Source organism: Sparus aurata, chromosome 24, assembly GCF_900880675.1.
Source record: "Sparus aurata chromosome 24, fSpaAur1.1, whole genome shotgun sequence".
Taxonomy (NCBI): Eukaryota; Metazoa; Chordata; class Actinopteri; order Spariformes; family Sparidae; genus Sparus; species Sparus aurata.
The window spans coordinates 8,125,133-8,146,610 of record NC_044210.1 but is presented as its reverse complement, the minus strand read 5'-3'; the positions used below and the strand labels follow the sequence as shown (position 1 = coordinate 8,146,610).

General features: G+C 42.6%; 1 long non-coding RNA gene across 1 annotated transcript in view; it reads left to right on the top strand.

Annotated features, from left to right (window-relative positions):
* LOC115577308 (uncharacterized) overlaps positions 1 to 21,478 on the top strand; it is an 85,680-nt gene that overhangs the window by 55,948 nt on the left and 8,254 nt on the right. The window contains exon 3 of the long non-coding RNA XR_003983082.1: positions 9,029 to 9,116. This is a non-coding gene — a long non-coding RNA (uncharacterized LOC115577308). The remainder of the gene's footprint in view (positions 1 to 9,028; positions 9,117 to 21,478) is intronic.

Here is a 21,478-nt window from a genome sequence, read left to right as displayed (position 1 = left end):
ATGTCATAGTTATCATCTGAATTGTTGAGTACTGAAAAAGTATGTGTTTTGTGAGGTCACAGGGTAGCAAGTTAGAAGAGGTGGAGGTGGGCAATGCAAAGTTTGAACAGGTTGCAGTCGAAAGTGGAAAGTTCACCCACCGTCTCCCTTCTTGTGAGGGTCACTCCGAGTGAACTCGACTCGATCCCTCGCTCGAGAACAGAAGGAACCGCTCGCTTTTGGACGTGACGAATTCCATCGCTAGAGGGCCCACTGGAGGGAGGACATCAAAGGAGGACAGTGCGCTAACGTGGAACCGAGTGCACCCCCTTACTCTGCAGTTTGGGTGGTTTGAGAGTCGAGATAAGGACCGGGAGTGTTTGTGGGAATACAAAAAGGAGAGCTGTCCGCAAGAACCTCTGAATGAAGGACATTCCGCTTATGTTCTTTGCGTCACAGAGTGCAGCAAACGGAAGGGACATCAGAGTCACCCTCACTGTTTTCGAAAAAGACGAAAGGTGGACCCAGGTGAAAGTTGGACGCTCACGTTGTTCCATCATGAATATATTCTAATGTGTGAACGGGAGAGTTTTTTTTTCTTTTTTTTTTTTTGTTAAATGCAGTGACCTTCAGCTTGATCATCAGGAGCCAAACTTCTGTTTATTTTTTCCATCCTACCACTTCATTCATTATAGTTGATTGCATTCACCTCAGATCTCCGGTGTAAATCAGCCCCTGAATTACATCCGACTGAGCTCTGACTGACAAGGAAGTGATTTACTGGGTTACGGTAAGGCAGAGCGAGCCATCGGCAGAGAACATACGAGTTCTTTGTTAAAAATAGAAGGCTGTGTTGGAACAAAAGCAGGTTCTACTTTGTTTGGAGAGAGACGTACTAGAAAATGACTGCATTAAATGGGCATTATGTAGTTTTTCAACATTTACAGTATTATTGAGGTAATAATACCAAGTCAGAATTAGTTTTTGTCCAGAAGTGAATAAACAAGCTGTTCTCAGATGAAAATAACATTGACAGGACACTGTTTGAAGCTAGAGAGGTGGCAGGGTCCGCCACAAATACACAAAGTAAACGATAATCTTAACCTTTTTAAGGTCGGTTCGTTGATTCATTTTATTCGGTCATGAAATAAATTAGAGATTGCTTATTTAGTTTGTTTACACACTTAATTTCGTTTTTAGTGCACCTTTTTTAAAAGACAGAAATTAAAAACACTGCAGGAAGGTCAACAATATCCAGAGGGTTGCCAGAAATACAGCCGCATGTTTTACAGATCTGCCAACAGCTGCCGTCCTAAATTAACAAAAATAGTCCAAAAAAGGAGAAATCCAGAGGACATTATCCAATAAACATTACTGTTTCAGTTCAACGTTTTGCTCCAGTGCATATTTTTTATTCACTTCTTTCACCAGGAGCCATTACCCATTCTCTGTCGTGACAGCAGCTTTTATAAATACAACATTTCTTTAGTCAAAACAGACTCCCGGTGATCTTTCTTTTGTGGGGTCTCTCAGTGCTTCTAATGCTTCATCTGTGTGGCGCTGTCGCCTTGTTTTCAGACTCCATGAATTGCAGATGGCACTTCTGAGTTTTGCGGACTCAATGAATTAATCCATTGGAAATAGTTCTGCGGTAATCAGACGCAAAAATCTAAACAAACCCAAAATTTAATTGTAAGCCCTGAAGTGAACTGCAAGGAAAGTTTCTTGCTTCGTTTACTGTGTGTGTGTGTGTGTGTGTGTGTGTGTGTGGTTGATTCAGCTGCTTTGCAAAAGTAAATTCAAGAGAAAGTCACAATTAAAAAAAAGGTTGGTTATAGGCAGCCTCTGTTGATCAGAGCCTCGGAGTGAATGCTGGGAAATCGATTGGTGTGGACCTCCTCATCAGTGGAAACCCAGCTGCGGCACAGCAGGCTAGCTGATGCTCATCTCACCCGCAGATCAGGATGTAATGAAGGCTTGAACGGGAGAGAGATTACATGAGAGAGCATCCATTACTAATTACTCTCAGCGAGTTCAGAGACGGGCGGTTTTGTACGTTAAAGCTTCGGGTTTGAAGATGTGATGGTCCTCGGTGGAGAGGGAGCGGAACAAATACACAGCGGGATGGGGGATGTGTCTTCATTAGCTGTTTAAAGTTCAGTATTTAATCTTTTGCCAGATTCAATTACTTTGTATATGTAGACATGACCTTGGTGCATGGAATGAATGATTAATTGAATACAGCCTTGCAATTTTCTTAAGCCACGCTAACTGCTGCCGCCTCCAACGCAACAACCCAATGCAAATGCGAACGTCTCAGTGGTGTGCAGAATTGTTACATTTTAACAATTAACAGACATTTTATCCTGGCGACTGGGCTGTTAGCAAATGTTAGCATGCCAACACACGCAACAAATGCACTTAACCTAGTAAAGTTGCATTATTCATGTTACACCTGCTAAACATAATCATGTTATCATCGTCATTGTTAGCATGTCAGTGTTAGCATGGAAGCGCCATTGTGCAAAAATGCAGCCGGGAAGAGATGCTAGCATGGCAAAACAAGTAGAGGTTAGTGACGTTTGTGAGCATAAATAAAGCTATAAATAAAGATTTCCAAAATGCTATACACTACAGTGATTCTTGGACACTGTAGCCAAGCCTACATAGATTTAACTGTCATTTGAATTGCTCCCTGACTTTTGTCCTAGCCCGCTGTAGCATGAGGTAGACATTTTTCACTTTTACTTAAATATCTGGAAAGCGATTGGATGGATAGTGCTAATTAGCAAACATTAGCACATTACATTTGACCCGCTGAACATAATTATGTTAGCATTGTCATTGTGGGCATGTGAGCATGTTAATGATAGCACGGAAACAATGTCATGCCGCTGCAGATTTAAATAGCTGCTCCCTGACTTTTTTCTTGGCTAGCTTTGTCCAGGAAGCAATTAGATGGACAGTGCTTATTAGCAAATATTAGCAAGGTAACATATTAAGGAATATAGCTAAGCATCCAAATATTACACCTGCTAAATATTAGTATTTTAGCATTGAGGTATTGCCAGAGTAGTGCCTCACAGGGCTGCTAGCATGGCTGAAGCCTTGTTTATATCTGAGTTAGTATCCTGAGCTGGCCTCTGTTGGTTTTGTAGTAAAAAAGAGGCCATGAAAATGAGCTCACATGTAAAAAAAACAACAAAAAACCCCAACATGCAGTGAGATAATTATACCCCAAATGGCTCAAACTGGTGTTCACCTACTCTGCAATTAGCCCTGTTCCTTTTTTAACACCGTAGTTTTAATGTTCATGAAATGTGTTTTTACCAGCCTAAAAAGAATAAGGTAGTACGCTCTGCGAACATAAAAAGAACTGATTTCAAAATTGCTATGCACTGCAGTGATTCTGGGACTCTGACAACCATTTTTCAATATCTCCAAAATATAGAGGAAGGTGTTGAAATTGTCAGCCAAGAGCTACGTTATCTAATATCCCTCAAAACTAATCTCGTTTGTTTCTCCCGCTTTCATTTTATAAAGGGAGATATTCTGTTCCAAGGGATATTTGACACTGGGAGTAAAGTGGGAATTTATTATGAGGGTTCACCACCTGGGACGTGGTGCAATGAGTGCAGCGGGTGGTGACGTTACCTCGCGTGCTTTGTGTGCCTTAATTGAGACGCGCAGTCACTTTGGGGTAATGCGACTGCTCCGAACAACAAAACACAGCTGACAGTCACTGAGATAATTGCGCCAATGATTCAATTGTATTGCTGCATATTAGTGTTGAGTGCTGATAGACTTACGTATAAAGCTAATTTGCTCCAACAGGCTCCCCGTGGGCTTTCCTCCCATTTAACGCTCCTGCGTCTGTGTGTGTGTGTGTGTGTGTGTGGGTACGCATTCATTATGTCTCCTTATGTTTGCCTGATTGCAATCGCAGGTTTATTTCTTTTTCCTTTACTTTGCAATTCATTATACGGTTTTATATTACAGGGATTTCTCAAGAATATATTAGACAAAGTCAGTCCCTTCCAGGTTTAGCTGATAACTTCACAGTCCTGACCTGAGGGCAGCTGCTTTCAGACCAGCAGGGAGAATCTGGATTAGACGGGGGGAGTAGTAAACAAGCACTGCTTGAGAGTGATGCACAACCCCTGAGCTACACTAGTGGAGCTGCTCAGTGCAAAGACTGTGGTTTTTACTGGGCAGCTCCCAGAGGGAAGTCTCTGTTTGTCCTTCCCTCCTCTCTGCAGCTGCACGCCAAAGCTGTCGTAGCAAATACATGTTTTCCCACTCATGTGTCCTGGTTAAACAAAGATTACATGTATCTAATAAGGATTATGCAGTAATGACATGAATAGACAGCTCATCCTAGATTATGGTGCATATGGTACATATTTGTATTCGGTGTGTGTTCAGTAGGTTTTCAGACTGTGCACACTGATATGCGGTATTGACTGTTTGGTCTGGAAAGGGTAATCTTTGCTCCAACTTGCTTCTTAGGACTTTTTTTTTTTTTTTTTTTTTTTTACCTGAAATTCATTGATATTACAAGAGAGCTCACACTGGCATGCATAACTGAAGTCATGTCAATATATTCCAGTCCACATAGACGCAGAAGGGGCAGGGTCAGCTCCAGCACAGCACCCGCGGGTTAAATGCTTCACTTCAAGTGCACATCAGCAGCCTGCAGTCCGGGCCTCAAGACTCTCCAGCTCCAGCTGAGAGCCTACCATTGGTGTTTATATATCAAACCACTGACCTTTTCAGTATGATTCAGATGGCTGGCCCCAGAGTTCAGCTGGTCTGCCCCTGTCAATAGCCGTTAGACATCTCTATGAGGAGGAACTCTTGGCCTGGAATATTATTTGAATATGTGCACACTTGGCCTAATATGCTCCACTAAACCCCAGTTGGGAAATTTCTCCCCCAATGACCGAGCCAGAACTGTGATTAAGCAATGAAAGAATCTTAATGCCAAAAATCAAATTTGTCAAAACTAATTTCTATCATTGCCCAGAGTACAAGTGCCCAGAGTGCAACTGTGATGTGAAGTGACTGACTAATTGAATCTAAGGGAAACAACCAAATCTCTAGTTCTAGTTCAAAATGAAAAATAGCGCTGCATTATAACAAAAGGGGTTGATGTGAGTGATGTAAAAGACTAATCGACTTATAATGCTTATCTATGCTATAATCAAGACAAATGTGCTTGTATGTAGGCGCTTGGTCCATGCAGTTTTTGGTGAAATGACTTTTGAAAGTTGAGCCAGTGTGAACCAACATACTGTAGTAGTCTCACTGAAATGTTTAAAGGGCTTTTCGTGGAATTTCTTTTTTTCAGGAATAATTCAATGAAAAATCCCAATTTTTCATGAAGACGTCGGCCCATTTTTGCACCTATTTGGCCAAGGAAATGATGTGTATCTGCAACAGAATGGGCAAGGCTTAACCAGTAGCTGCTGGTGCTTAGACCAAAAGTGGGCGGGACTAACCTGAAGTTGTTAGTTTAAGCCTGAAATTTACTTTGGTCAATCACACGTTGCTATAGCTAATATTTATTAGAAAACTTTTTACAGAGCAGCCTCGGAACTGAGCTCTAGATCAGTGTTTTTGATCAAAAGAGTTAGAGAACGATAGAGAGGCGGCACAGATGATGTATTTTTGTGGGCTTGCCTGTAAATTAGCATCGCCCTGGTTCCATAGACAAAATACATTATCTGTAATAGACACACTTTCTGTCCCTTATCACTGGTTTTCTGCGCCTCTGTTGCCTTTCAAAATACATACTCCCGGGTGTTTGTTTTCCTCTGATTTTGTGCCCACCATAATAATAGCTGCCATTATGATCTACAAGCACCTTGTTTTGTAATAGATTAGGTTTATATGACACTTGTATATGCAGCCGCCCACAGCTGCAGCATATTTTCTAATCCTTTTGTTGTTTCTATGGGCATTAACTCATTGAGCGTTGAAAGTCAGGGTTGACTAATGACAAGATTTTTTTCTTGAGCTGAGTTGAGGCAGGACGGATAGATTTTGAAAGATTCTGCTAAATTCTGTTCCCCAAAGAGGGGACTCGTCTCCTCCTTGGAAGGTGCCTGCCTGAGAAAGTTTGACCAATTCAATTGGGACAGGGAAAAACCCCCATGAAACCCATTGGATGGGGTAAAAATGGAATAAACCTCAGGAGGAGCGACAGAGGAGGCATCTTCCTGAACAGATAAACCAGCAGTGCACAGAATAGACACAGAAAGCAAACAAATTTGTTCTGAAGTCCCACTTAAGAAGATTTTACGAAGATTGAGGCATATATGAATTTTTTCTTATCTAGGATTTTTTCTTAGGCAAGAACAAATCCTACGAACACTCAGGAGTACTCGTACGCACATTTCAGTGCCGAAATGTTGGCATGGTTGTGTTTTCTTCTCTTGTGTAGTTCAATAAAATGCAATATTACAGTGATCATTCTGTCATATTTATTCATTTATTTATTTAATTCATAATTTTGGTAATTTACAAAGAATTTAAATTCTAAAATAAATTAAATGTGCCAATGATTTAAGATAAATCAAGTAAATTGGAAACATGCCATCAATTAGTAACCCCCCCACCCTATTTATACGTGGCATTTCTCCATCCAAGGCCCGCAAAACAAGAAACAAGGCATATATATTGCTCCTGCGGCCTTCATCAATGTAAGAACACAGCTGCGAACAATTCTGAGGCTTATGAACGAGTTGGTGAATCTGACTGTAGGGTTTTCTTAAGGAACCTCTTAAGAACAACTTAAGAAAGAATCTAAGAAGATTCTTAAGAAGATATTGGTGCATCTGGAACATCTGATTTGGGATATTTTTATTTCTTAAACTGTGGCAGTTTCTTCTGTCCCTTGGAGGGAAAAGGTGGCAGGTATGCATGTCTCTTTTAGCCCTGCTTCTTGCATTTTCATTTCATTATGTCATATTTAAGGCCATTAGGCTCTCGGAAAAATACAAGCCTCCAGTGACCTAATGCCTTGATTACACAGGTCACGTTGTCCTGCCCTCTCCTTAACGTACCCCATTGGGAGCGTTCTGAAGCTGAGCGTCTAACCTACCAGAGTTGTTTTATTTTCCTTGATTTTTGTGGTTCTACCATGGGTAGTTTAAAGTGTGATTTCTGACTTGCTGTAAATGTGAGTGGTTTACTTTGAAACCGGCCGAGTGCTGTATGCTGTTCCTTTGGCCTTGGCATGCCGAGTGGAACCGCGAGCATCGCCTGGAGAAGCTGCAATCAGACCTCGCTGCTGCCGTAACACAAAGTTGAATGTAACGCCATTGAATTTGGGGGTCATTTTAGATAAGTGATGCCTTATTGTTGGTTTTACTGACTGAACAGCGACAGTATTCCCGGAACATACATCAAAAACCACATGACGTACTGCTCCGTGACCGCGAGGGCCACAGCGCACTCCTTCTGCCATTGATGATCCGGATTGTGCCTTCCTCTTCTCGGCTTGCTTTCAAATCAAATGAGCATGTACATCATCCGACTGCACAAACCTGTTATCATGAATCCCAACAGGTGAGCGAAATGTGTCAAAGCAGATCCCACTTGTTGTACTTGGTGTAAAAATGGGGTAACCGGAGCTCTGATCTCATGTGGATATCGCCTCTAAGCCTGCCTCCTTTTGATCTGTTATTACAAAGTCAATAAAAATCAATCACAAAGGGACATTTTCACTGACGGATTGTTTTTATTCTAATTCTGTCACATTGATGTTACTGAACAATATTCTCTTCTCACACTCGCAAGGAAAAAGACGCCAAAAGTGAGTAATACTACTCCAACAAACCTCTCGTTTTGTTTATTGCGAGAGCCGAGTTGTGTGTGGGAGTTTTTTTTTTTACATTTTTTATTTAGTTTTTTTTTTTCTCTCGCTCTGTCTCTTTGTAATTTGAACAAAAGGAGCTGCTTTCTGTGTGTGTGTGTGTGTGTGTGTGTTTGTGTGTGTGTGTGTGTGTGTGAGAGAGAGAGAGAGAGAGAGAGACAAAGGGAGTGTGAGAGAAAGAGCAAGTGCCTGCAGGTGTGTGCCGCGACACTGCTAAACCGCAGCCGTCATCATGTTTGGTCCGCAACTTCACACTTTTCAAGAGGTGGGAAGAAATAAGGGTCTTGAATTTTTTTTTTTTTTTTTTTTTTTTTTTTTTTTAAAGGATCACATTAAAGAGGCAGAGATGAAATTCAAACTCAGAATTTTAATATTTACAATATTAATGAGGCAATAGTACAAACTCAGAAATATTTATTTTTTTCTGTTCTACGAGGAAAATAAGTTGTGTTGAAACTAGAGAGGTGGCAGGGTCCGCCAAATACAAACAAAATAAAACAGTATGAAGTTGTGTTGTCCTTTGCGGTCAGTTTGTTTATGCAGCCATGAAAAAGATGATAGATTGTTTATTTACTTTGTTTAGGGAATGCCAAATTAGTTATTAGCAGTTTGAAGTTCCCATGTAACAACCGGTTGCAGAAAAGATCCGGTTGCACGTCAGCTTATGGGAGATTGACCCTACTTCTCGCTTGATTTATAACCTCAGTGAACAGTTTTCTAATGAGCTCGTGGCCCGAATCACTAGTTTCAAGTCTTCTTCAATACAGCACAATGTTCATTTTGTAATCTATGGTCCCAGTTTAGAAAGAAGTAGATGGTTAAGCAGGGTATGCTCTCGTCAAAAACAAAAATGGCAACAGCTTTAATGCCAAACTCAAGGGTTCACAACAGTGGTCCACAAACAAATAGGTGATGTCAAGATAAGTGTTGCGGCAGTTCCGACTGCTGACCCCGCAACATCCAAATTACTTCTTGTTTTATTATTTTTATTTTCAATGGACCTTACGCAGTAGCTCCCCCTCCCAACCCCTTCCACCCTCCCCTCCTCGCAGTTTTTGCTCCACTGCCTTACACCATTCGCATGTGTACTCTTGAAATCTGTTTTTAGCACTCAGGTGAAGGTAAATGACGGTGCGTAATTTTTTTCTTTTTTTTCAGATTTTTCCACAGCGGTTGCGAGAACAAGCAACCTTGAATCAATAGAGAACACCAGAAACACAGCCTTAAATCTTGCTTTATGGACGGCGGTCTGTGTGAGGTAAGTAAATTGCACGGAACTTGCACTTAAATTTCCTCTCTTCAAGTGGCTGCCGTGGGCGGAGGGAGTAAAAAGAAAAACACTTGCTGGCAATTTGAGTCATCCTTGGTGAGTCTCGAGTGCTCTCACGGCTTGTCAGAAGAAAAAGCTTCCCATTTTGCTGATTCTGAATTCGTGACTGCGCAGTGCATTTTTAACATAGAAAGATCTTTTTTGCTGTGGCTCTCTTTATGCACTCAAGGCTTTTTTTCTTTTTTTTTTTCCCTTTCACTAAGCTGTTACAGGATCACCATTCAACATCACACACCCTGGCACTCTGCAACAGCCTCTGACACCTTGTGACGAGGGCGACACGTGACCAGCTCGCTTTTCGTCCTTCCCACCCCCCCTTTGTTCTGTTGTGCTGACACAGCACTGATTCCTCCCGGCATTAGGTGTAGGTGGAGCGGGGCAGCTGCTCGGGGTCTTGTTGACCAGTGTGCAATGATCACTTTAGGCCAGCTGGCCTTGTTTGCATTTGCATCCTTAATTTATAACCAGGGGGAAAACATAATCGCGCCTGCCAGTGGCTCCATTTCTGTGCACTAAACGTCCAAGACAACATGGCAGCTGCCTATATTTGTCATAGATGTGGTGGAAAACTTTTATGCATGAGAAGATTTTACAGACTACAATGTCTATGATGATGAAAAAAAATTACTTTCTAGGACGACTTTCTAGTTTTGTTCCCTGACATTATACGCCTGTATGTGTCACGTCCGTATGTTGCCGTGCGTGTTAACTGCTGCGCTTGTGATGTGTTTATTGTCCCCTTTTATGTCCTCTGGAACATTTCTGTAGGATTTACTCAGCCTTTGAGTTGCAGAGCATAAACAACCTAAAGGGCTGTACAGTACACGCAAAGGCTTTGAAGCAAATAAACCCCCCCCCCGTGCGCGGGAAAAAAACCAACAAAAAAAACCATACACAAACACAAGAACGCTGCATGGCAAATGGGTTTAGCATGTACTTCACCACTGAAAAGACGGCCCTTTCATAAAACTGGGCTGTCTATGCAGTAGAAAGATGTAGGTGGTTTTTTTTAGAGATAACCCTAACCCCATTTAACATTACCAAGTAGTTTTGGTGCCTTAACCTACCAAAGCAGTTAAATACAGTCAAAACTCGTAGCACTTTTATTGGCCGAAACATTTAGAATGGACAACACCATCTGCCTTTCTTTGTCTTTCATTAACATTTAATTAAAAATCCCCATGATAAATGAGTAAAACAGTTTTTTCCCCCCCCCCCTCATGAATAAAAAATGCAGTCCAACAGGTTAAGGAGTCTCGGCTCTGGCACCGCTCTGCCCTGCCATGGATCCTGTCAGAGGAGCAGCCACACTGGTTCATCCAAATTCCATTTAATCGGCTTTCATTCATGCCGAATCACTTAAGACTTCGCGCTGGCAAGCGTTGGGAATGGCAATGAAGAAGAATGCAAATTCTTCTTCAAATAAATGTCACATTGCCTAATTTAGCTTTGAATTTGCCCGCCCCGTGAGATAAATTCCTGTGGTAGATGCCCTGAATTCTGATGGGACTCGAAACAGATTCATTCGATTTTACCCAACCCCCTCTCGAAGAAAAAGTCGTCTCTCTCAAGTCTTATTACGGAAATAAGTAATGCGAAGACGCGTGTTGCTAAGACAGACTTCCCCGGGAGAAAAATGAGGGGACTGATCAAACTCTGTTCTCTTATCGTTGTCTCGGAAGGTCTTTTCGAATCCCGGAGACGCTTCGGTGAATTTACAGTGGGTTATTTATTGTTTCTTCGGGGGAAAGATAGAAACGGAAAAGTCTGAGGGTGCGGAGAGAAGGGCATCATGATTAGACAATGAGAGAGAGAGAGAGGGAGAGAGGGCGATCCAACCTGTCAGCATCTGCTCAGTATACGGATGCCACAATGGGGCAATTATAAATTGGCGAGCTCAGGTATTAATCCAGCAGACAGCACTTTGGGATTGGCCATTTGGCAGGAAACGTTTTGGCCCCAATCAGGGGCCTGTGTTGAAATAGCTGACGCTGGGGGAGAGGGATGTAAAGAGCGGGAGACATGAAGCGAGAGTTCAAAAGAGGAGGAAGTGAGAAGGGGTGGGGGTGTGATTGTCCCAGGCATCGGATCACAGGGTGTGTGCAAAAGGCTGACTGCTGGTATTTGCAGCTAATGAGACACTTAGCTGCTGGTGGTGGTGGTGGATGCAAGTTTGGTCCAACCGGTCATGTGAATCGGCCATGCAAACACACACAAACACGCGCGCGCACACAGATCCAGATAACAACACGGCCACAAAGCAGACGTAGTAGAGGTAGTGTTTCGCTCATTCATTGAGTTAAACACCAAAACCTTGTGTCCATTTATGCTAGTTCATTATTGTGATCTATTTGCTCTGACTGATAAACCTTGGTGTTTCAACTACCTTTGTATTATCGCTTTCAAAATCCTCATCTCTAGCTAGCGCTAAACATTGGCAAAGATCTCCAAGCTAGCAGCCCCCATGCTAAAAATGGCAAGCTGTTTGATAACGGTATGAACGTTAGCTAGCAGCTGCTGCTACTTCTTCTTCTTCTTCTATTACTTCTTCCATCTTTTTATTGCGCCCAAGATGATTGTGATCGGTTTAAAGCAGGGGTGCCCAAACTTTTGCCCATGCCCCACCGCCCCCCCTCGCCTTTGTGCGGCCCTGGTTTAAAGAAATACAACCAAGTAAAGGGATTTTTTCCTTTAATCCAGTGCCGTCACAGAACTGTGGAGCAGTCTGGCTTTGCTGCTACACTGCTAAAAACAAGCTTAAAACACCCTGCAAATGGGCTTGTCTTGTTTCTGTCTGGTAAGTGTCTCAGGACAGACAGCCAAAAGAAGCCTGTCCTCCATTTCCTGGGCCAGCAGTATGAAGAGTCCTGACCCGTCTAATATCGTATGAACAGGAGTAACGGTGACCACGCCAGCACCGTTAGAGAAGAAGCCATGCTGCACCAAAGTTTATAATACATGTATATATGCATGCATTTATTGCATATGGATGAGGGACATTACTCGATAAGTATAATCCGCCACTTGCTTCTAAATAAATCCCTTCTACCATGAGTCGCACCCCACAGGATAAGTATAAATTCCACCTTAAGCGACTTGAGAAACTTTCATCTTGCTGTTCCTCAAAAGACCCTAACCAAGTTCTGCCCTGTTCTTCGGGGTTTGTCAAAGTTGTTCTCTGTAATTAAACCAGGGACCGCTGTGTCGCCAGTCAGCCATATTTTCAAAAAAATTCTCCCGAAAGTCCAGGCTGCCTAATAGGCGGCACGGTGCTCCTGTAGCTGGCAGGTTAATTCCATCGAATGTAGGAAAAAAAAAACCCTCTGAGCGGAGAACACGAGACACGCCGCCTGCGCATCTGCATTCCACCCCCGATGTGTACATCCCGGATTGATGATCTATAACAGCTAACACAGCTGCTAATTAGGGAGCTCCCTGATGTGGATGTATGCTGCATGATTATGAGGCAGGGATGTAGAAAAAACAACACATTTATGACATGAGTTTAATATAAAACATGCCTGAGCAGATATTGTAAGAAATTAGTTGGCTGTCATTTTAATAACATCAGGCCCCCCACCCCCCACCCGATTCCCCACTTTTTGCTTCAAACCCCCCTTAAAGTACAATGAATAATACTGGCATATTGAATAACTTTAATGACTTCTCCACTCAATTCATCAAAAAATAAAAAAATAAAAATAAAAAACCTGCTCACTAACTCGAGACTTTCATTTCATATATGTCCGGAGATTTAAATGGCAATATTATAATGTAAAGATACACAAGCGGCCTCGTGCTTTTATTGCTTCGGTGCGACAACAAATCTCCGGTCTGGAGCAGGTGCGGGGAGAGGAAACGGCCGCGAAAAAAGGAAAAAAAAAAAGATGCTAAATGTATGAGTGAGCGAACCTCTCGACAGATGGCCCTCAGCCGCTAACAATCCCCCCTTCGCTCTCCCTGTCGAAAAAAACATTTCGAGCGTCACCTGCTTTGGAGTAGCTGATGACATCAAATCGCACACCATTCACTCCTGACCTTATTTCCGCGAGACAGAATGACAGTTTACCTGAGCGCAGCTGTGCATCGCCATCAGGTATAAGCCATTTGGGCTTATCCAGGTTTCCAAGGATTTTCGTTCAGGGCACATTGCCCACATGAAAGGGAATTTTGTCAGAGGGGCTCCATGAATTATGCAATGGCAGAGTGGATTTGCAGGTCTTGCTGAAATTAATATGATACCGAATAAAGAAACGAGATGGAACCGGCGGGTTTTATCCAGCAGAGAGGGAGGGGGGAAGAAAATTTGGATTTAGAGAGGAGGTTTTAAGGCAATGATGCACAAAGGACATACGTTGTGGGATGCAAATGTTGAAAAAACATTCTATATTTATCCTATCCAATGCATAATACCATTTTTCCCCCTTCTTTATAACAGATAACGACTGCATACAGCGAGGCTTATGCAGGAAAAACCGCCCCGAGGTAATCTCATCACCTGGATTGTTTGCCCTCTCGGATCACACACCGTGCAGGGCGTCAACACGCTAAACATTTACAGGTTCGCCTTCAGCACCTCTGCATATGCCTTGGAGTGTTCATTCATTTTTATGGATCAACGTCAGCGTGATGTATGGCGGCGTTCGGGAGATCCGGGGTGAGCTTTTGTTTGAGAAAGTTGCCGCTGACTCAGATTTAACGGGGCTAAAAATAACAGGGAAGTGAAAGGAAGCAGCCATTATATTGAAAGAAAAAAAAGAAAAAAAAAGAGAAAAGAATGGCTTGGCGTTTGTTGGCTAATGGCCCATGAATCTATTTTTTCCCCTACCGCTATTTTTGTTAATCCAAGAGGGCAGCTGTTGCCAAATCTCTGTCATAATCTATGTCCTTGTCTTCCTCGGGATACTGTTGACCCTACAGTTTTAAGCACTGCAGTGTTTTGTAACTAGATTGACAGCCAGACAGGCACTCAGACAGACAGATGGACTGATAGGTGCGTGCCCACGGTGTCACCGTGCGCCGAACCGCCTCCGAAAGACCTGTCGGTGATTATCCACATACTGTTGGTGATAACATGGGCTATGGTCTTATACCAAGGTGGCAAAGTGCTTTAGGAATACTAATTGTCATAATCTCAATTATCTGTGCTGTCAAGATGATTTGTGTGCAAAATGACACGATGCCAACCTGAGGTGATTTGATAATAAGTGTGGACTGGGAACCCGCTGAGCAAATGCTTTGACAATTTATCTAATTGACAGTCTATGACTCATTCTGTCTGGCACTTCATTTCAATTACTAAGTCCCGGTTTGCTGCCAGTGCTGGGAAATGGCTAAAGGGTAGGTTCGAGATTTTTTTGTATTTATCGAACCGTAAACAAATGTCCCGCTTTGATAGCGCGCAGGCTGTTTGCTGCTCGACCTCCCCTTTTACATCCTTTTCTAGTGCTACGATGATGCTAGTTAGCGCCACTGACGTATGAAATATGGACGATGCTTTCATCTCTGAACAGTGAAGCCCATGTGTTAGCGCCTTAGATCTAAATTCTTTCTAATGGCAAGTAGGGAGTCACTCCACTGGTTTCAAGAGATTTCGCAATATATTGAAGCTTGTGAAAAAAATGACCCCACGACTTGGACCCTAAGACTTTACCATTGACTTTACCAACTCTGAAAAACAATAGAATGCTAGCATGCGGCTGCCAGTTTAGCATTGGCTGCATGGTTTTTCCTCTGAACACAAGTGCATTAGGCACAGCAGCAAACGCTACATTACCTAACATTCCGAAGCACTCCTAATTTTTGCGTTAGCTGCACATTACTGCTTCTGTGAGGACACTCCCACACAGACATTGAAAGCCTGCAACTCCCCTCCAGCTAGTTAAAACTGAAGACGCCTCTTGGATGAGAGGTGAAACTTCTTCAAGTAACTGAAACACAAATGCTTACGATACAGCACACGACCTGGATGACTGAACCTTCATCGACATACCTCCTCTGAACACAGGTTCATGAGGCGCAGCAGATAACGGCTTCATAAACTACCACTTTGAAGCCTATGGTATTTCAACATTAACAATATAAATCCAAAGTGACAACTTACTGACAGTTGCAAGAGCTCGCAAGACTATTCATGTAAATATACACTTTGATTTGGGTAACAGTCTGTAATAACCCTGGCATCATGACTACTAAGAAGCAGGAGGGCTGCCTGTCAGCCAATAAATCGGCGAGTTATAGTCTTCTCTGGAACTCTCTTGGTGCAAAGCCTAAGAATAAATCATTTCCCTGCAAAATGGAAGGACGACTGATGGAAAGAACCCAGCACGCTGTACTGCTATAGGGCCGAAAACCATCTCTGATCCAGATCTGTGCTACGCTCCCCCTGGGACAGGTCAATAAGCAGAGAGAAACGGCAATCAGTTTTTTTTTTTTTTAGCTACAATACATCTGAAACACACCACCAAAATACACAATCTATAGTTGCATTGCCAGGTAGCTGCATTCTCTTTTTTTAGCTTCTCTTTTTATTTTCTACTCTATGCTGCTCTATTAAATCCTATTTTACCACATCTTTCTATATTGCCTTGCGCTCCCTTGCTTAGGGCCCTCTATGTCTTATGTAAAGCACTCTGAATTGCCTCGTTGAAAGGTGTTATACAAATAAAACCTGCCTTGCATTGCTTTTTTATTTCGGATTCCTGTACATTTTTAAACCATTTTTTTTGTTTCTTTGGTGAAAGCCTCCTGATAGCAGCTGTTAACCACAGTTGTGGGAGCGAGAAGGGCAGAAAACCGTTGCCTCTCAAACTCAAAACACAGGCCCTTTCAACCATTTCTGCTCTTATTCCTAAAGTGACTACAGCTGTGGCGGTGTACTGATTGATTTCTGCACACAGAGAGACCCGGAGCACAGCAAACTGCTTTCCCAAAACTTTTTGCACCGCAAGACGGGTGCCTTGAAATGCAAATGTGTGCTCTCAAAAAGTGGAGGGAAAATTATTTTTTTTTTCCCTGCCACCAAAGGATTATGTGAAGGAGACACAAACCCAAACAAGGAGGGATCTTGACACGGAAAAGGTTGGTGTTGAAAGAATTTGTTGGTGGTCAGGGTGATGGATGTGTGTGGATTTATTTTAAATCCAGTAACACAGGTTTTGACACTCGGCTCTTATTTTAAACCCTTTTCACTGATATATGTAGGTCACAAAGGCCCGTTACGCCCCGCTGAGGTCACGAACCCCCCCAGCACAACCTCAGGCCAGTTTAAAACATTCTACGCTCCCAAAAATACGTCCCCACATTTTGTTTGCTCATTTCAGAAATCATGAACATTGCCGGGTTGGTTTCTACAAGGCATTTGCCCTTGGTGCTGTGGTACATAATGGCCAGACAGTCAGTTATGGTTTCCGTGGAGTGTATCTGCCTTCATGTTGGCCTAAATCCTGTTTCAAAGCCTTCCCCTATGTTGCCATGTGTGTAATCCTTGTGGAGAAGACTTACTTCTCCCTTTCAGCTACATTAGTGGCGTGGCAATAAAACCGGCATGCTAATGTAGGCTCGCTGTTTGTATTCTTGGCCATGCTAGCGGCGTGGCTCCGGGGACGTCAGTCTGTTGTCTGCTGGTCGATACAGGACTGTGGTCCGGACTGGAATATCTCATCAGCTGCCACACAGATTGACATGAAATCAGGTACAACTATGAGTGGATGACTATTTATGAGTATTTAGTGGTCCTGGGATATTTCACCTAGCGCCACCATCCGCCAACACAATGTGACATCTAAAGCTAGTGGAGAGAGACAGTTGATGATTCTTTGAGTTTATGTCCATGTCTAATGTCAAAGACCTGATTTGGTATTTGATCCATTCACATTGCATTGTTAGTTTGCATACTATATAGGTGGTATGCAGGTTGTGGCCCTGGATTCATCAGTTTTTGTCCAAAATCTATCTAGATTAAAAACAAGGCCTAGAAACAGCCTAAGAATGCCTTACACGTGGTACATGTGTTTGAATGTGACCTTTTTTAAAACCTCATTAAATCTCGCCCAAATCATCCATTATGATTACCAATGACGTGACCCCGGTGTTTCTTGTATTAACCACAGCCTTGGGCTCACAATAATGTGCCCTTGCTTTTTCTTAATTTCCTAGGTTTTTGGATTAATCTACACACATAATCCCATAATTGTCTTGCACGGCGATTGGGGCAGTTTCTGTCCGGTCAGGTCTTTGTTTACTCTGTACGCCCTTGAAGACGCGCTGCATTACGATGGCGTGACGGCTCGAGGTCGGGCGAAGGTGGCGTTCGTATGGTTTGGATGATTTCGGTGGATACGTTTAAGCTGAGAGGCCGGTGACCATTTCTGGGCATCTGGCATTTTACAATCTTTATTCTTTATTGGCTGGGCTGCAGACAGACACGCTTGTAGTGGCCTTATTGGATATTATGTATTGTGTTTGTCTTTTTACAGATCACTCTCTGCGCTCTCAGTACGAAGATAAATCACGGGAAATTAAGTTTGCATTCACAATGAGTGTCTGGGAAATAATGTAGCTGTGTCCTTACATTCCGCTCCAGCACAGTGACCAAAGAGACTACTTATTTCTCTGGGATGCCTTGTTGGACGCGTGCCCGGGCAGCGGTCATCGGCCCAACGGTCTGGCATAGAGCTCCCGTGGGCAGCGGCGTAGCTCAAAATGTGAGCCCATGGATCACAGTCAAATAGCGAACAGGGACGCCGTAGCCTGCAGGGAATATTAAATTGAAGCATGGAGTACAAGATATAAATCTGTGTGGAATACTACTACAATCTGCTACTGTTTTTTTTTTTTTTTTTAGCACTGAACAAAAGTTTCCAAATATCTTTCATTTATATTTTGAGATTTTTTTATATTCATATTTTAACAGCGCTGATCAGAAACCCTTATGGTGTTCGAGGTGGAAGAAAAGCGAACGCATAAAAATAAGCCTTCCTAGAATGCACTGTTACGTTCTTAACGCCTTCTTCGGGCATCAGCAATCCTCATTTCTGTTTTCCTTTCATCCACCTTCGTGCTGCGCTGCAACTGTTCAGCGCTGTGAACTCTCGGGGTCTGAAAAAGACGGAATCGAGACCGAGGTGAGTCCTCACTGTATCTGGTCGATTGTTTGTTTTTGTTTTGTTTTTTTGTATAACCGCCTGGTGGAGAGGAAAGCCTGCTACCACCAGAGGTAAAAGTCTTCTCTTCCCACTCAAGGTCTGGCAGCTCATTAGGTTCTATTCCCGACCATGTGTGAGAAACTGCCTGCAGGTAATGGAGAATTTCCATTTCTATTTCTTTATTTTTTTAGCTCCACTCCAGAAAAATTTGCACAGAAGAAGAGACATTCTGATCGCCTGTTGTACAAGCCGGCGTATCCTCGCCTGGCCGTGGTGACGCTGTGACAATATTTGCATGAAAGCATTCCCCATTAAACACAGCTCAGCTCTCGTCATTCACCGGCAGTCCTGTCCCCGCCTGCCTCCGAGCTCCTATTTTCTGCCTTTAGTTCATTTATTTGTGGCGAGGCACACAAGAATTTTCTTGAGGACATGCGCTGAGTCAGTGGTGCCACATATACCATTGCTTCAGGTTTACTCTGACACACTGGATTAGGCCAGCTTGTTGGCTGGATTTATTTTTGTCATATTCTAGATTCATTTTGGGGTTGGGGTTGGTTCTCAAACGTAACTCTTCCATTGTATTAAAGGGGCAATGTGTAAGAATGTTTGTCTATGTATTCTGTTGCCGCTAGATACCTACTAAATTTAGCATACTAAACAGCTAGCATTGGCCCGTCCTGGTCCAAAGCTCCTATGCTAGGAGTGTTTACACTAACGCTGCCCTGTGCCTCGAGCACACCGTCTGAGCCGCTAGCTGCACGGCTAACTAAGGTAACTAGCTAAGGTAGCTGCAGTTAGCACCAGTAGCTGGTAATGTGGTGATAGGCGACCATCTATTTGTTAGGACTATCAATTTGATAGGTGGCCAATTTGATAGGTGGCCAATTCTTACTTATTTATTACAAAAAGCTGCTTATCCAAATGTAAATGGTTCGTACTGGATTGTTGGACCCCCACACTACGAAAAAAAAAGGCATTTTTCGAAAATAGTGATATTGTTTAAAGCAACATTATGTCATTTTAAATATTTACTCCCCTTTAAGCTTCGTTTTGGTTTCCTCGTTTTGGTTTTGTGCATTAGCTGCTAAATATTCCGCCATGTTCACTGGCTAATCGCTTCTCTGTCTGCCTGGTTCTGGGCTTGTAGCATACAGAGAGTCCATCAGAGCTTTTTACTATAAAGATACAAGTTTTCAACACATAACATTGGCGTTTGGTTTGTAGTTAACACCTACATTTTATCTGACAAATCGTTACAGACCAGGGATTTCTATATACGACAGTGGTGTTGCACTCAGAAACTGCAGGGGGCGCTGAGTCACACAAAATGCCAATTTAAGAGCGAGCTTTTGGTCAGTAATACTGCACTTCTGCACTTACTAGCTCCTGCAAAGGAAACATGAAGGGTCTTTTGAAGACAAAATGACCTGTGTTCAAGTAAGCTAGCGATAACAACGTTAGCTAATGCACAAACTGGTAGCTACAACAATGGTGCTGTGATGTTTGGATCTTTGCCAGTTTGTGGGGAAAAAAAATAAAAAGGAAATTGGCTGACTTGGGTGTTATTAAAAACATTTAGCCAGAATGTTTTAAATAACACCTTTAACCCGCTGAGGTTGCCGGACGTGCCGGCACGTCCAAATCACATGACCAATTTAAGATGAAGTAGCAGCAAGACGCAGCCTCAGTGAGTCTCAGTTCCCACTTATGTGTTGGTGCGGCTTTCAAACTTATATACCAGTTTTTAAATTGTGTGGATAGGCCAAGTAAAACCAGACTTATGATAAATAATGTACGCAACGCTTTTTAACTAACATTGCTGTCGGGTTTGCTGCGAATTTGGTGCAGGAAGAAACGATAAAAACGGGCTTTTCTCACGAAAGTGTCCGCAAGCAGGAAGTGTTTGCAAGCAAATTAAACATGTGACACCCCTTTTCCTATTGGTGGAAAAAGGCACCACACCAACCAGTCACAAAATTATATAGCAAACCACATGATATGGTTGCTGAGGAACAGGGGGAAGTTGTGGGAGGGACGGTGGCGAAAGAGTGACAGCGACAGTGACGTTGATAGAGACAGCAAGAGTTGAGAGATTTGTGACATTTAGCCTGTTTGGAGTGTATAGTTAGTGTGTTATGTAGTGTTTGGTGTAGTGTGTTTAGTGTGTAGTGTAGTCGTTTTTTTGTTTAATGAATCAAAACAATGAGGAGACTGCTGAATGTGGAGCAGGCAGGAAGGAGCGGAGGGAGCCCTGAGCCTGAGGCAATGCCTGCATTTAAATGCAAATAGTTACATATTACTTTGTACATTTCAAAAACTTATGCACAATTTTAGCAAACAACAATATAAATTTGCATTACAAGTAATAAAAATGGCTTGTTAAACATATTTGTGGTTTTCACAGCGAAAAAATCTAACTTTTTCCTACTCCGATTTTATGTTTTTTATTTTTTTTGTGATTTTAGGTCTATTGTGTTAATACAGAGTGTCAAAATGAAAAAATAACTGTGCAGTCACACACGTGAGGTTGTGCTGAAAATAATAACACCTAACAAGGCACGGTAAATAGTTTTTAAGGGGAAATATAATAATAAAATCAAAAATGGCCAATTATACCCCAGACCCTGAGAGGGCTAATTTTCTGTCTGCATCTCTTTAGTGAGTTAATTCTCTATTCAAAGGCCGAATGTGTTCCACATTTTCACTCATCATTAAATAGGTGCTGTTGCTCACCTTGCCTTTACGAGCTGCTGACCCTGAAAGACTTTAATTGATATGGATTTTAGCTGAGAGTCTTGTTGTCACATAACATTCCAAAGGCTTTTAATAGGCTTTCTCACTCTTCCAAGAATACATTCTCCGGGGAAATACCGAATCTGTGTAGTGGTGATTTATTTATTTTTCTGGTATTAATAGGAGCAAAAAAGTGGACTACGAAAGGGGGCTCAGCGGGCCGCTAATCAGCGAAATGAAATGTTCTTCGTTGTGATGCAGTACGGCAAGAACGTAATGCGTCTCACAGCGGTCTGCCTCTTCCTCTGCCGCCCCCAGATTTACTACATTTACCGACTCGATGTGCATATTCCCATTCTTCCCCTCCGTGTTGTAGTAAGGGATGCTGCTCTTGGCAAGAATCCTCCG